The sequence below is a fragment of the Macaca nemestrina genome, chromosome 7 (assembly GCF_043159975.1).
Source record: "Macaca nemestrina isolate mMacNem1 chromosome 7, mMacNem.hap1, whole genome shotgun sequence".
NCBI lineage: Eukaryota > Metazoa > Chordata > Mammalia > Primates > Cercopithecidae > Macaca > Macaca nemestrina.
The window spans coordinates 81,045,689-81,058,181 of NC_092131.1; positions in this window are offsets into that span (position 1 = coordinate 81,045,689).

The window sequence follows — 12,493 nt, forward strand, 5'->3', positions numbered from 1 at the left end:
ATACAAAGAGCAAGACTGTTGGCTATTTTGAATAGTTACTGCTACTACAGTAGCAAGTTTATTAAGTTAAAATTATAATATATATATACAGTACATAGTAGAATTTGGGATACGGAGAATAAATAAAAAGAAGCAGATCAAAGTATAACACTGATTTTGACAAAGGAGTAAAGGCAAACCAATGAGGGAAAGAGTCTTTTTAACAAATGATGCAGGAAAACTGAACATCATGAGCAAAAAATAATATTTTAAAGAAGCATGTACACACAGACCTTATACCCTTCACAAAAATTAACTAAAAATAGGCACTTAATGTAAACTATATAAAACTTTTAGAAAATATCATAGGAGAAAATGTAGATGGCCTTGTGTTTGGCAATTACTTTTTAGATAGAACAATGATGAATAAAGAAATAACTAATAATTTGAACTTTGCTAAAATTTAAAACTTCTTCTCTGAGAAAGACGCTGAAAAGAGAATGAGAAGACAAGCCATCGACTGCGGGAAAATATTTTCAAAAGCTCTATTTGAGAAAGGACTGCTGTCAAAACTACATAAAGAAATCTTCCAACTCAATAATAAGAAAATGAAGAACCCAATTACAAAATGGCAAAATATCTGAACAGACACCTCACAAAAGATGATATATAGGTGGCAAAAGAACATATAAAATGTTGTTTAAATCATATGTCATTAGGGAATTGCAAATTAAATCAGCAATAAGATACCACCACACATCTATTAGAATATCAAAATTCCAAACCACTGACAACACAAAACACTGGTCAGGGTGTGGACCAATAGAAACTCATACACTGGGGGTGGGAATGCACGATGGTGCAACCACTTTGAAAGGCAGTGTGGCAGTTTCTTATAAAATTAAATATACTCTTGTCATACAATCCAGCAATCACACTCCTTGGTATTTAACCAAATAAGCTGAAAATGTATGTTCCCACAGAAATCTGCACACCAATGTTTATAGAAGCTTTAATCATAATTGCCAAAACTTGGAAGCAGCTAAGATGTTCTTCAGTAGGTAAGTAAATAGGTAGACTGTGGTACATTTAGGCAGTGAAATAATATTCAACACTTAAGGAAACTATCAAGTCAAGAACAGACAAGAAGAAAACTTAAATGCATATTACTAGTGAAAGAAGCCAAGAAGCCAAACTGAAAAGTCTACATAACTGTATGATTCCAACATGATACTCTGGAAAAAGCAAAACTATGGAACTAGTAAAAAGATTAGCGGTTGCCAGAGGTAAGGTGGGAGGCATGAATAGACAGAACACACAGGATGTTTAGGGCAGATAAACTACTCTGTATAGTACTATAATGGAAGATACATGTCGTTGTACATTTGTGAAAACTCACAGAATGTACACCAAGAGTGAAACCTAATGTAAACTGTGGACATTTGTGAATATGATGAGTCTATGTAGCTCAGATTTTTTTAATGTGTGCTTTCGATGTGGGATGTTTATAGTGGTAAAGAGTGGATCAGAGGGAGAAAAGGATATATAAGAAATCTCTGTAACATTCTTGTGAGTAAAAACTGCTACAAAATATAAAGTACATACATTTTTACAAAGTAAAGCAGAATACTCTAATGATACATTATTTTAACAGTGCTGGCACAGAAAAATTAAAATTTTTGCAAGATAATTATATAAAGGGTTAGCTTTGGGTACAATCAGTTACAGGTGACAAAAATTTCAAAGTAAATGTTAAAATAGAGGAATGTCCTAAAATCGTAGGTAGAACATTTTTTAAAATTCCAGATTACTACTAAAAATATGAATTACACTACAAGATAGATAGAAAACAAAAGAAAAAAAAATCATGGATTGTAATTCAGGTAAGGTTATTCATTTCAGATGAGCTCTACACAATATCTAAAGAAAACGAATTGCTAACTGTTGTGATTTATGTTTTGTTGTTTCTTTCTAATTTGGTGCTAAGGTCTCTCTGTCAAGAGAAGAGTGGCCATAAACCAAGATAGCCACTTTCTAGGAGAGTTCTGACCAGGGGAATGTTAGATTCAAGTGTGTGAATTAAGTGAGACACATAAGGAGGTGAAATGAATGTGTATAAAATAGAAGAAATGTATTACTTACAGATCCCAGTGCTGTTAAAGGTGCCAACAGGAGACCAGAGGTATGTCTGGGTAGGTTGAGGGGAGAGACAGGGAGAGCCTGTAGAACTGTTTCTCCATTGAGGCCCATGGGTGTTACCTCTTAGGTCTTCCTCTGGGGGTTGTGGATTGGCTAGTTTAAAGAAAACACCAGAAAAGGGGGAACGTGCTTACATGATTCTGGTATTACCACGGCTGGAAGCCATGGGATGTATTGGGATTTAGTCTCTGGGACGAAGAATTGATGGGCTATATCACAACCACACAGGGAGAGGAAGCTTTAACTAGACTAGAGGTAGTGAGGTCTAGCTGGATAGCAAATAACTTACATCAGGCCTAAAAATCAATGCTGAAACAACAATTGTATTAATTAAATTTATGGAATTAACTAAAGAATAGATGATTACATCAAGATTACCCAGGTAAATGTGATTATTTCCACAATATAAACTAACATATATATACTTCACATCAGTAAATTCGATATATTAGCTCATAATTACTGAGCAAAATATACTGCATAGAAAAGAAAGTCTGAAGGTATCTTAAATGATTAGAAGCAAAAAGTATTACTTAGCTGTGGAGATTCAGCATGCGATGTTAACCCTCAAATCAGAATTAATAAGTAATATTTATTTAGAAGCCAATAATATAGTCAATCAGTGTTGTTAAGTAGAAAATGTATATCCTTCCATATGGATCATTATATACCTCTGTTATAGCACTTACCACAATATATTCCATTGCCTTATTTAAATATACACAGATCTCATATGGGAAGCATTTGTATGATGACACTTGGCACAGTGCTTGGCAGATCCTTGCATATCAAATACATGAGCAAATGAGTGAACATCTGGGAATACATAGAGCCATAGGGGATATTAAGAGAATTATATTATTTAATATTTTCTAAATTTATGCTCAGAGCCAGTCCTACACACTTTAAAAATATTACACAGCTTAATTTTTTAATTACTTATGACATAAGTATTACCATCCCTAAAATGGAAAAAAAAGCCATTTAAGTTTCTTGTGACAGAAAATTCATAAATTGCATCAAGCTTTATATATAGATATATTTATAGATCTGAAAATTTGCACTTCCTTTATACTACATACCTAGAAATTGTACAGTTTCACTAACACTTTTTAATCAGAAAAGTAATTTGAAAATTAGAAACAGTAAATGTTTGGGTTTTTTTCCCAGGAGGGAAGATTAGAGGCTTTTAACATGCCTCAGCCACTTGGAAATAGCAAGACGCTACATAAAGATCAAGTCTGTAAGCTTCACTTCAAGAAGGAAAAGGTAATCTACCAGAATCATGAAGGAAACCCCAGATACTAGGGAGGAGAATGTAGGCAAACATCCCTTATGATGGCATTTAACTGGTAAAAATGGGTGAAGCCTCAGTATGTGAGAGAGGCATAGAGCCTCCGTCTGTGATTCATCTTTCCACTGAGGAGCCGAGGAACTCTAGCCAAGGTAGAGTATTTTGTTTCGCTCAAGCTGTGGAGCTAATCTGGGGAGGGACTTGAGATGCTGTAAAGGAAAGACACTAGGAAAAGCTGTAGACATTTTCCCAGACCCAGGACCAAGAGCAGGTCAATATTTTTAATCCAGGTACATACAACTCAGCCATTCTTTGGCCACCCAGTCGTGTGGCTGTGCAGGCATTTTAGTCTTGGGCTAGAGATTGGAGTGCATGATTGTGGAAAGCACCTCAACAGTAGGTGCTGGATTTGTGTTCTCCCCTGTCACGGGCATGGGGTGAGAGGAGAGGTGCTACAGCTGTAGTTTCTCCTGGGCATCAAGACTAGCAACCAGGGCCAGCTTAGTGACCTGAAACTTGTCTCTGTGTGCCATTTCTGGGTGTCCAGCCTGTTCTCCTGAGATTGTGGTGCATTGGAGTCCTATCTCCCCAACCTCCAGGCAGAAATTCAGGTGTTCATAGCACTCCTCTAACTGGATCAACAGCCTGAGCCAACCCTCCCATCTGGGCATAGATTGTTATGCAGCAAGGCTCTCTCCACTCTGCACCGAGGCAGATCTCCAGGCATTCAGGGTACCTACTTGCCTGGTTCAGCAGCCTGAGTTGCCTCATCCTTCCTGTGTAGGGATCTTGATGTAGGGGTCCCCTCTTTGCTCCCTAACTAGCTAGATATCCAGGCATTCAGAGCATCTGCTCACCTGGGAAAGCAGCCTGAGCTCCACACACCCTTAATATGCAGATATCTGGGTGCAGGGGGGCCCTCTCCACTCAACATCCAGGCAGATCTTCAGGCATCTGGAGCACATGCTCTCCTGGATTACGAGGGTAGCTACTCTCATTTCCATGCAGATAACTTGGAAACAATGAGGTTTTCCAGCTCTTTGCCTAGGCATACCTGTGGGCACTTGGTGGCTTCCCATTGGATTCTCCCTTGGTACTGGTTCTTGTGCTTGCCATTGAAGGATATGTAGGTGGTCCGTTGCAGTCTGGCATGACCCATCTTGGCCCCCACCCCCAGGGCTGAAGAGGGATCTCAGGCCACTGTGCACTCCAGGAATCAGCTAATTGCCTGAGGCAACAGAGAGCTTCTTCCAGTAATCAAGGGTCTAGTATATACCCAGTCACAGTGGCCGTAGCTGGCTCTTACCCATAAGCACCATTTACCGGTTCGTAGGTCAAACTGCACAGCCCAAAATAACACCTGCTAACAGAGTGCATAGAGGAGAAGCAAAGCCAAAAGGTCTTACAATTCTTTATGATCTCAGCGCCTAGCAAGGGAGTATAAGGGAAAGATAAAGTAAAAACACCAAAAGTATTATAGGAAAAGGAAGGGGAAAAAATCCTACCTGCACAAAAATACTTACAAAAATTAGAAGTGCCGGTGTCTCCAGATGACGAGGAAACAGCAAGAATTTTGGCACCATGAAAAATCGGAATGTAGTGATATCACCAAAGGATCACCTTCGTTCTCCAGCAATGATCACTAACCAAAATAGAAATGTAGAAATTATAGGTAAGGAATTCAAAGCATGAATTGAAAGGAAGCTTAACAAGGTCCAAGAAAAGGTTGAAAATCAATGCAGAGAAACTTCTAAAGCAATTCAGAAAGTGAAGGAAGAGATAAACATCTTAAAAAGAACTCAGAGCTTCTGGAATTGAAAAACTCACTTAAAGAATTTTTTTTTTAATTTATTTATTATTATTATACCTTAAGTTGTAGGGTACATGTGCATAACGTGCAGGTTTGTTACATATGTATACTTGTGCCTTGTTGGTGTGCTGCACCCATCAACTCGTCATTTACATCAGGTATAACTCCCAATGCAATCCCTCCCCCCTCACCCCTCCCCCCTCCCCATGATAGGCCCCTGTGTGTGATGTTCCCCTTCCTGAGTCCAAGTGATCTTATTGTTCAGTTCCCACCTATGAGTGAGAACATGCGGTGTTTGGTTTTCTGTTCTTGTGATAGTTTGCTAAGAATGATGGTTTCCAGCTGCATCCATGTCCCTACAAAGGACACAAACTCATCCTTTTTGATGGCTGCATAGTATTCCATGGTGTATATGTGCCACATTTTCTTAATCCAATCTGTCACTGATGGACATTTGGGTTGATTCCAAGTCTTTGCTATTGTGAATAGTGCCACAATAAACATACGTGTGCATGTGTCTTTATAGCAGCATAATTTGTAATCCTTTGGGTATATACCCAGTAATGGGATGGCTGAGTCATATGGTACATCTAGTTCTAGATCCTTGAGGAATCGCCTTACTGTTTTCCATAATGGTTGAACTAGTTTACAATCCCACCAACAGTGTAAAAGTGTTCCTATTTCTCCACATCCTCTCCAGCACCTGTTGTTTCCTGACTTTTTAATGATCGCCATTCTAACTGGTGTGAGATGGTATCTCATTGTGGTTTTGATTTGCATTTCTCTGATGGCCAGTGATGATGAGCATTTTTTCATGTGTCTGTTGTCTGTATGAATGTCTTCTTTTGAGAAATGTATGTTCATATACTTTGCCCAATTTTTGATGGGGTTGTTTGTTTTTTTCTTGTAAATTTGTTTGAGTTCTTTGTAGGTTCTGGATATTAGCCTTTGGTCAGATGAGTAGATTGCAAAAATTTTCTCCCATTCTGTAGGTTGCCTGTTCACTCTGATGGTAGTTTCTTTTGCTGTGCAGAAGCTCTTTAGTTTAATGAGATCCCATTTGTCAATTTTGGCTTTTGCTGCTGTTGCTTTTGGTGTTTTAGACATGAAGTCTTTGCCCATGCCTATGTCCTGAATGGTACTACCTAGGTTTTCCTCTAGGGTTTTTATGGTATTAGGTCTAACATTTAAGTCTCTAATCCATCTTGAATTAATTTTCGTATAAGGAGTAAGGAAAGGATCCAGTTTCAGCTTTCTACTTACGGCTAGCCAATTTTCCCAGCACCATTTATTAAATAGGGAATCCTTTCCCCATTTCTTGTTTCTCTCAGGTTTGTCAAAGATCAGATGGCTGTAGATGTGTGGTATTATTTCTGAGGACTCTGTTCTGTTCCATTGGTCTATATCTCTGTTTTGGTACCAGTACCATGCTGTTTTGGTTACTGTAGCCTTGTAGTATAGTTTGAAGTCAGGTAGCATGATGCCCCCAGCTTTGTTCTTTTGACTTAGGATTGTCTTGGAGATGCGGGCTCTTTTTTGGTTCCATATGAACTTTAAAGCAGTTTTTTCCAATTCTGTGAAGAAACTCGTTGGTAGCTTAATGGGGATGGCATTGAATCTATAAATTACCTTGGGCAGTATGGCCATTTTCACGATATTGATTCTTCCTATCCATGAGCATGGTATGTTCTTCCATTTGTTTGTGTCCTCTTTGATTTCACTGAGCAGTGGTTTGTAGTTCTCCTTGAAGAGGTCCTTTACATCCCTTGTAAGTTGGATTCCTAGGTATTTTATTCTCTTTGAAGCAATTGTGAATGGAAGTTCATTCCTGATTTGGCTCTCTGTTTGTCTGTTACTGGTGTATAAGAATGCTTGTGATTTTTGCACATTAATTTTGTATCCTGAGACTTTGCTGAAGTTGCTTATCAGCTTAAGGAGATTTTGGGCTGAGACAATGGGGTTTTCTAAATATACAATCATGTCATCTGCAAACAGGGACAATTTGACTTCTTCTTTTCCTAACTGAATACCCTTGATTTCTTTCTCTTGCCAAATTGCCCTAGCCAGAACTTCCAACACTATGTTGAATAGGAGTGGTGAGAGACGGCATCCCTGTCTTGTGCCAGGTTTCAAAGGAAATTTTTCCAGTTTTTGCCCATTCAGTATGATATTGGCTGTGGGTTTGTCATAGATAGCTCTTATTATTTTGAGGTACATTCCATCAATACCAAATTTATTGAGCGTTTTTAGCATGAAGGGCTGTTGAATTTTGTCAAAAGCCTTTTCTGCATCTATTGAGATAATCATGTGGTTCTTGTCTTTGGTTCTGTTTATATGCTGGATTATGTTTATTGATTTGCAAATGTTGAACCAGCCTTGCATCCCAGGGATGAATCCCACTTGATCGTGGTGGATAAGCTTTTTGATGTGTTGCTGAATCCAGTTTGCCAGTACTTTATTGAGGATTTTTGCATCGATGTTCATCAGGGATATTGGTCTAAAATTCTCTTTTTTTGTTGTGTCTCTGCCAGGCTTTGGTATCAGGATGATGTTGGCCTCATAAAATGAGTTAGGGAGGATTCCCTCTTTTTCTATTGATTGGAATAGTTTCAGAAGGAATGGTACCAACTCCTCCTTGTACCTCTGGTAGAATTCAGCTGTGAATCCATCTGGTCCTGGACTTTTTTTGGTTGGTAGGCTATTAATTATTGCCTCAATTTCAGAGCCTGCTATTGGTCTATTCAGGGATTCAACTTCTTCCTGGTTTAGTCTTGGAAGGGTGTAAGTGTCCAGGAAATTATCCATTTCTTCTAGATTTTCCAGTTTATTTGCGTAGAGGTGTTTATAGTATTCTCTGATGGTAGTTTGTATTTCTGTGGGGTCGGTGGTGATATCCCCTTTATCATTTTTAATTGCGTCGATTTGATTCTTCTCTCTTTTCTTCTTTATTAGTCTTGCTAGTGGTCTGTCAATTTTGTTGATCTTTTCAAAAAACCAACTCCTGGATTCATTGATTTTTTGGAGGGTTTTTTGTGTTTCTATCTCCTTCAGTTCTGCTCTGATCTTAGTTATTTCTTGCCTTCTGCTAGCTTTCGAATGTGTTTGCTCTTGCTTCTCTAGTTCTTTTAATTGCGATGTTAGAGTGTCAATTTTAGATCTTTCCTGCTTTCTCTTGTGGGCATTTAGTGCTATAAATTTCCCTCTACACACTGCTTTAAATGTGTCCCAGAGATTCTGGTATGTTGTATCTTTGTTCTCATTGGTTTCAAAGAACATCTTTATTTCTGCCTTCATTTCATTATGTACCCAGTAGTCATTTAGGAGCAGGTTGTTCAGTTTCCATGTAGTTGAGTGGTTTTGATTGAGTTTCTTAGTCCTGAGTTCTAGTTTGATTGCACTGTGGTCTGAGAGACAGTTTGTTATAATTTCTGTTCTTGTACATTTGCTGAGGATTGCTTTACTTCCAATTACGTGGTCGATTTTGGAGTAAGTACGATGTGGTGCTGAGAAGAATGTATATTCTGTTGATTTGGGGTGGAGAGTTCTATAGATGTCTATTAGGTCTGCTTGCTGCAGAGATGAGTTCAATTCCTGGATATCCTTGTTAACTTTCTGTCTCGTTGATCTGTCTAATGTTGACAGTGGAGTGTTGAAGTCTCCCATTATTATTGTATGGGAGTCTAAGTCTCTTTGTAAGTCTCTAAGGACTTGCTTGATGAATCTGGGTGCTCCTGTATTGGGTGCATATATATTTAGGATAGTTAGCTCTTCCTGTTGAATTGATCCCTTTACCATTATGTAATGGCCTTCTTTATCTCTTTTGAACTTTGATGGTTTAAAGTCTGTTTTATCAGAGACTAGTATTGCAACCCCCGCTTTTTTTTGTTCTCCATTTGCTTGGTAAATCTTCCTCCATCCCTTTATTTTGAGCCTATGTATGTCTCTGCGTGTGAGATGGGTCTCCTGAATACAGCAGACTGATGGGTCTTGACTCTTTATCCAGTTTGCCAGTCTGTGTCTTTTAATTGGAGCATTTAGTCCATTTACATTTAAGGTTAAGATTGTTATGTGTGAACTTGATCCTGCCATTATGATATTAACTGGTTATTTTGCTCGTTAGTTGATGCAGTTTCTTCCTTGCCTCGATGGTCTTTACATTTTGGCATGTTTTTGCAATGGCTGGTACCGGTTGTTCCTTTCCATGTTTAGTGCTTCCTTCAGGGTCTCTTGTAAGGCAGGCCTAGTGGTGACAAAATCTCTAAGCATTTGCTTATCTGTAAAGGATTTTATTTCTCCTTCACTTATGAAACTTAGTTTGGCTGGATATGAAATTCTGGGTTTAAAATTCTTTTCTTTAAGAATGTTGAATACTGGCCCCCACTCTCTTCTGGCTTGGAGAGTTTCTGCCGAGAGATCTGCTGTTAGTCTGATGGGCTTCCCTTTGTGGGTAACCCGACCTTTCTCTCTGGCTGCCCTTAAGATTTTTTCCTTCATTTCAACTTTGGTGAATCTGGCAATTATGTGTCTTGGAGTTGCTCTTCTCGAGGAGTATATTTGTGGCGTTCTATGCATTTCCTGGATTTGAATGTTGGCCTGCCCTACTAGGTTGGGGAAGTTCTCCTGGATGATATCCTGAAGAGTGTTTTCCAACTTGGTTCCATTTTCCCCCTCACTTTCAGGCACCCCAATCAGACGTAGATTTGGTCTTTTTACATAATCCCATACTTCTTGCAGGCTTTGTTCATTTCTTTTTCTTCTTTTTTCTTTTGGTTTCTCCTCTCGCTTCATTTCATTCATTTGATCCTCAATCGCTGATACTCTTTCTTCCAGTTGATCGAGTCGGTTACTGAAGCTTGTGCATTTGTCACGTATTTCTCGTGTCATGGTTTTCATCTCTTTCATTTCGTTTATGACCTTCTCTGCATTAATTACTCTAGCCATCAATTCTTCCACTTTTTTTTCAAGATTTTTAGTTTCTTTGTGCTGGGTACGTAATTCCTCCTTTAGCTCTGAGAAATTTGATGGACTGAAGCCTTCTTCTCTCATCTCGTCAAAGTCATTCTCCGTCTAGCTTTGATCCGTTGCTGGCGATGAGCTGCGCTCCTTTGCCGGGGGAGATGCGCTCTTATTTTTTGAATTTCCAGCTTTTCTGCTCTGCTTTTTCCCCATCTTTGTGGTTTTATCTGCCTCTGGTCTTTGATGATGGTGATGTACTGATGGGGTTTTGGTGTAGGTGTCCTTCCTGTTTGATAGTTTTCCTTCTAACAGTCAGGACCCTCAACTGTAGGTCTGTTGGAGATTGCTTGAGGTACTCCAGACCCTGTTTGCCTGGGTGTCAGCAGCAGAGGCTGCAGAAGATAGAATATTTCTGAACAGCGAGTGTACCTGTCTGATTCTTGCTTTGGAAGCTTCCTCTCAGGGGTGTACTCCACCCTGTGAGGTGTGGGATGTCAGACTGCCCCTAGTGGGGGATGTCTCCCATTTAGGCTGCTCAGTGGTCAGGGACCCACTTGATCAGGGAGTCTGTCCCTTCTCAGATCTCAGCCTCCGTGTTGGGAGATCCACTGCTCTCTTCAAAGCTGTCAGACAGAGTCGTTTGCGTCTGCAGAGTTTTCTGCTGCGTTTGTTATAGTTTACTGTGCCCTGTCCCCAGAGGTGGAGTCTACAGAGACAGGCAGGTTTCCTTGAGCTGCTGTGAGCTCCACCCAGTTCAAGCTTCCCAGCGGCTTTGTTTACCTACTTAAGCCTCAGCAATGGCGGGCGCCCCTCCCCCAGCCTCGTTGCTGCCTTGCCGGTAGATCACAGACTGCTGTGCTAGCAATGAGGGAGGCTCCGTGGGTGTGGGACCCTCCCGGCCAGGAGTGGGATATGATCTCCTGGTGTGCCTGTTTGCTTAAGGCGCAGTATTGGGGTGGGAGTTACCCGATTTTCCAGGTGTTGTGTGTCTCAGTTCCCCTGTCTAGGAAAAGGGATTCCCTTCCCCCTTGCGCTTCCCAGGTGAGGCAATGCCTCGCCCTGCTTCAGCTCTCGCTGGTCGGGCGGCAGCAGCTGACCAGCACCGATCGTCCGGCACTCCCCAGTGAGATGAACCCAGTACCTCAGTTGAAAATGCAGAAATCACAGGTCTTCTGTGTCGCTCGCGCTGGGAGTTGGAGACTGGAGCTGTTCCTATTCGGCCATCTTGCTCCGCCCCCTTGGATAACATATCCACTTAAAGAATTTAAAAGTACAATTGAATGCCTTATCAATAGTCTAGCCTAAGCAGAAGAAAGAATTTTTGAGCTCGAAGACAAGTCTTTCAAGCTAACTCAGTTAGACAAAAATAAAGCAAGAAGAATTTTTAAAAATGACCGAAGTATGCAGAGAGCTTCTGCCAGATATTATACGACATCACCAAAGCATTTAGTCACCAGATTATCCAAGGTCAGTACCAAAGAAAAAATATTCAAGGCAGCTAGAGAGAAAGTTCAGATGATGCCCCAAGGGAATCTAATCAAGCTAACAGCATTCTTCTTAGCAGAAACCTTACAAGCCAGGAGAGATTGAGGGCCTATTTTCAGAATTCTTAGATACAATAAATTTCAACCATAAAATACTGATGAAAGAAATTAAAGAGAACACCAAAAATTGGAAACATATTTCATGTTCATGGATTGTACGAATCAATATTGTCAAAATGTCCATACTACCCAAAACAATCTACAGTTTCAATGCAATCCCTATAAAAATACCAAAGACATTTTTCACAAAAATAGAAAAAAATCCTAAAATGTATATGAAACCACAAAAGACCCACAATGGCCAAGGCTATCCTAAGGAAAAATATCAAAATCAGAGGAATCACATTATGTGACTACAAATTAATTACAGAGGCGCTGAGATCAAATTAATTACAAACCAAAATCAGAGGAATCACATTACCTGACTACAAATTAATTATAGAGCTATAGTAACCCAAACAGTAGGGTACTGTCAGAAAAACAGACACAAAACCCAATGGAACAGAATGGAGAACCCAGAAATAAATCCACACACCTACAGTGAACTCATTTTCAACAAATTTCCCAAGAACATTCACTGGGGAAAAGACAATCTCTCCAATAAATGGTGCTGGGAAAACTGTATATCTGTATGCAGAAGAATGAAACTAGACCCCTATCTCTTGCCATAAACAAAAATCAAATCAAAATCACATCAAAATGGATTAAAGA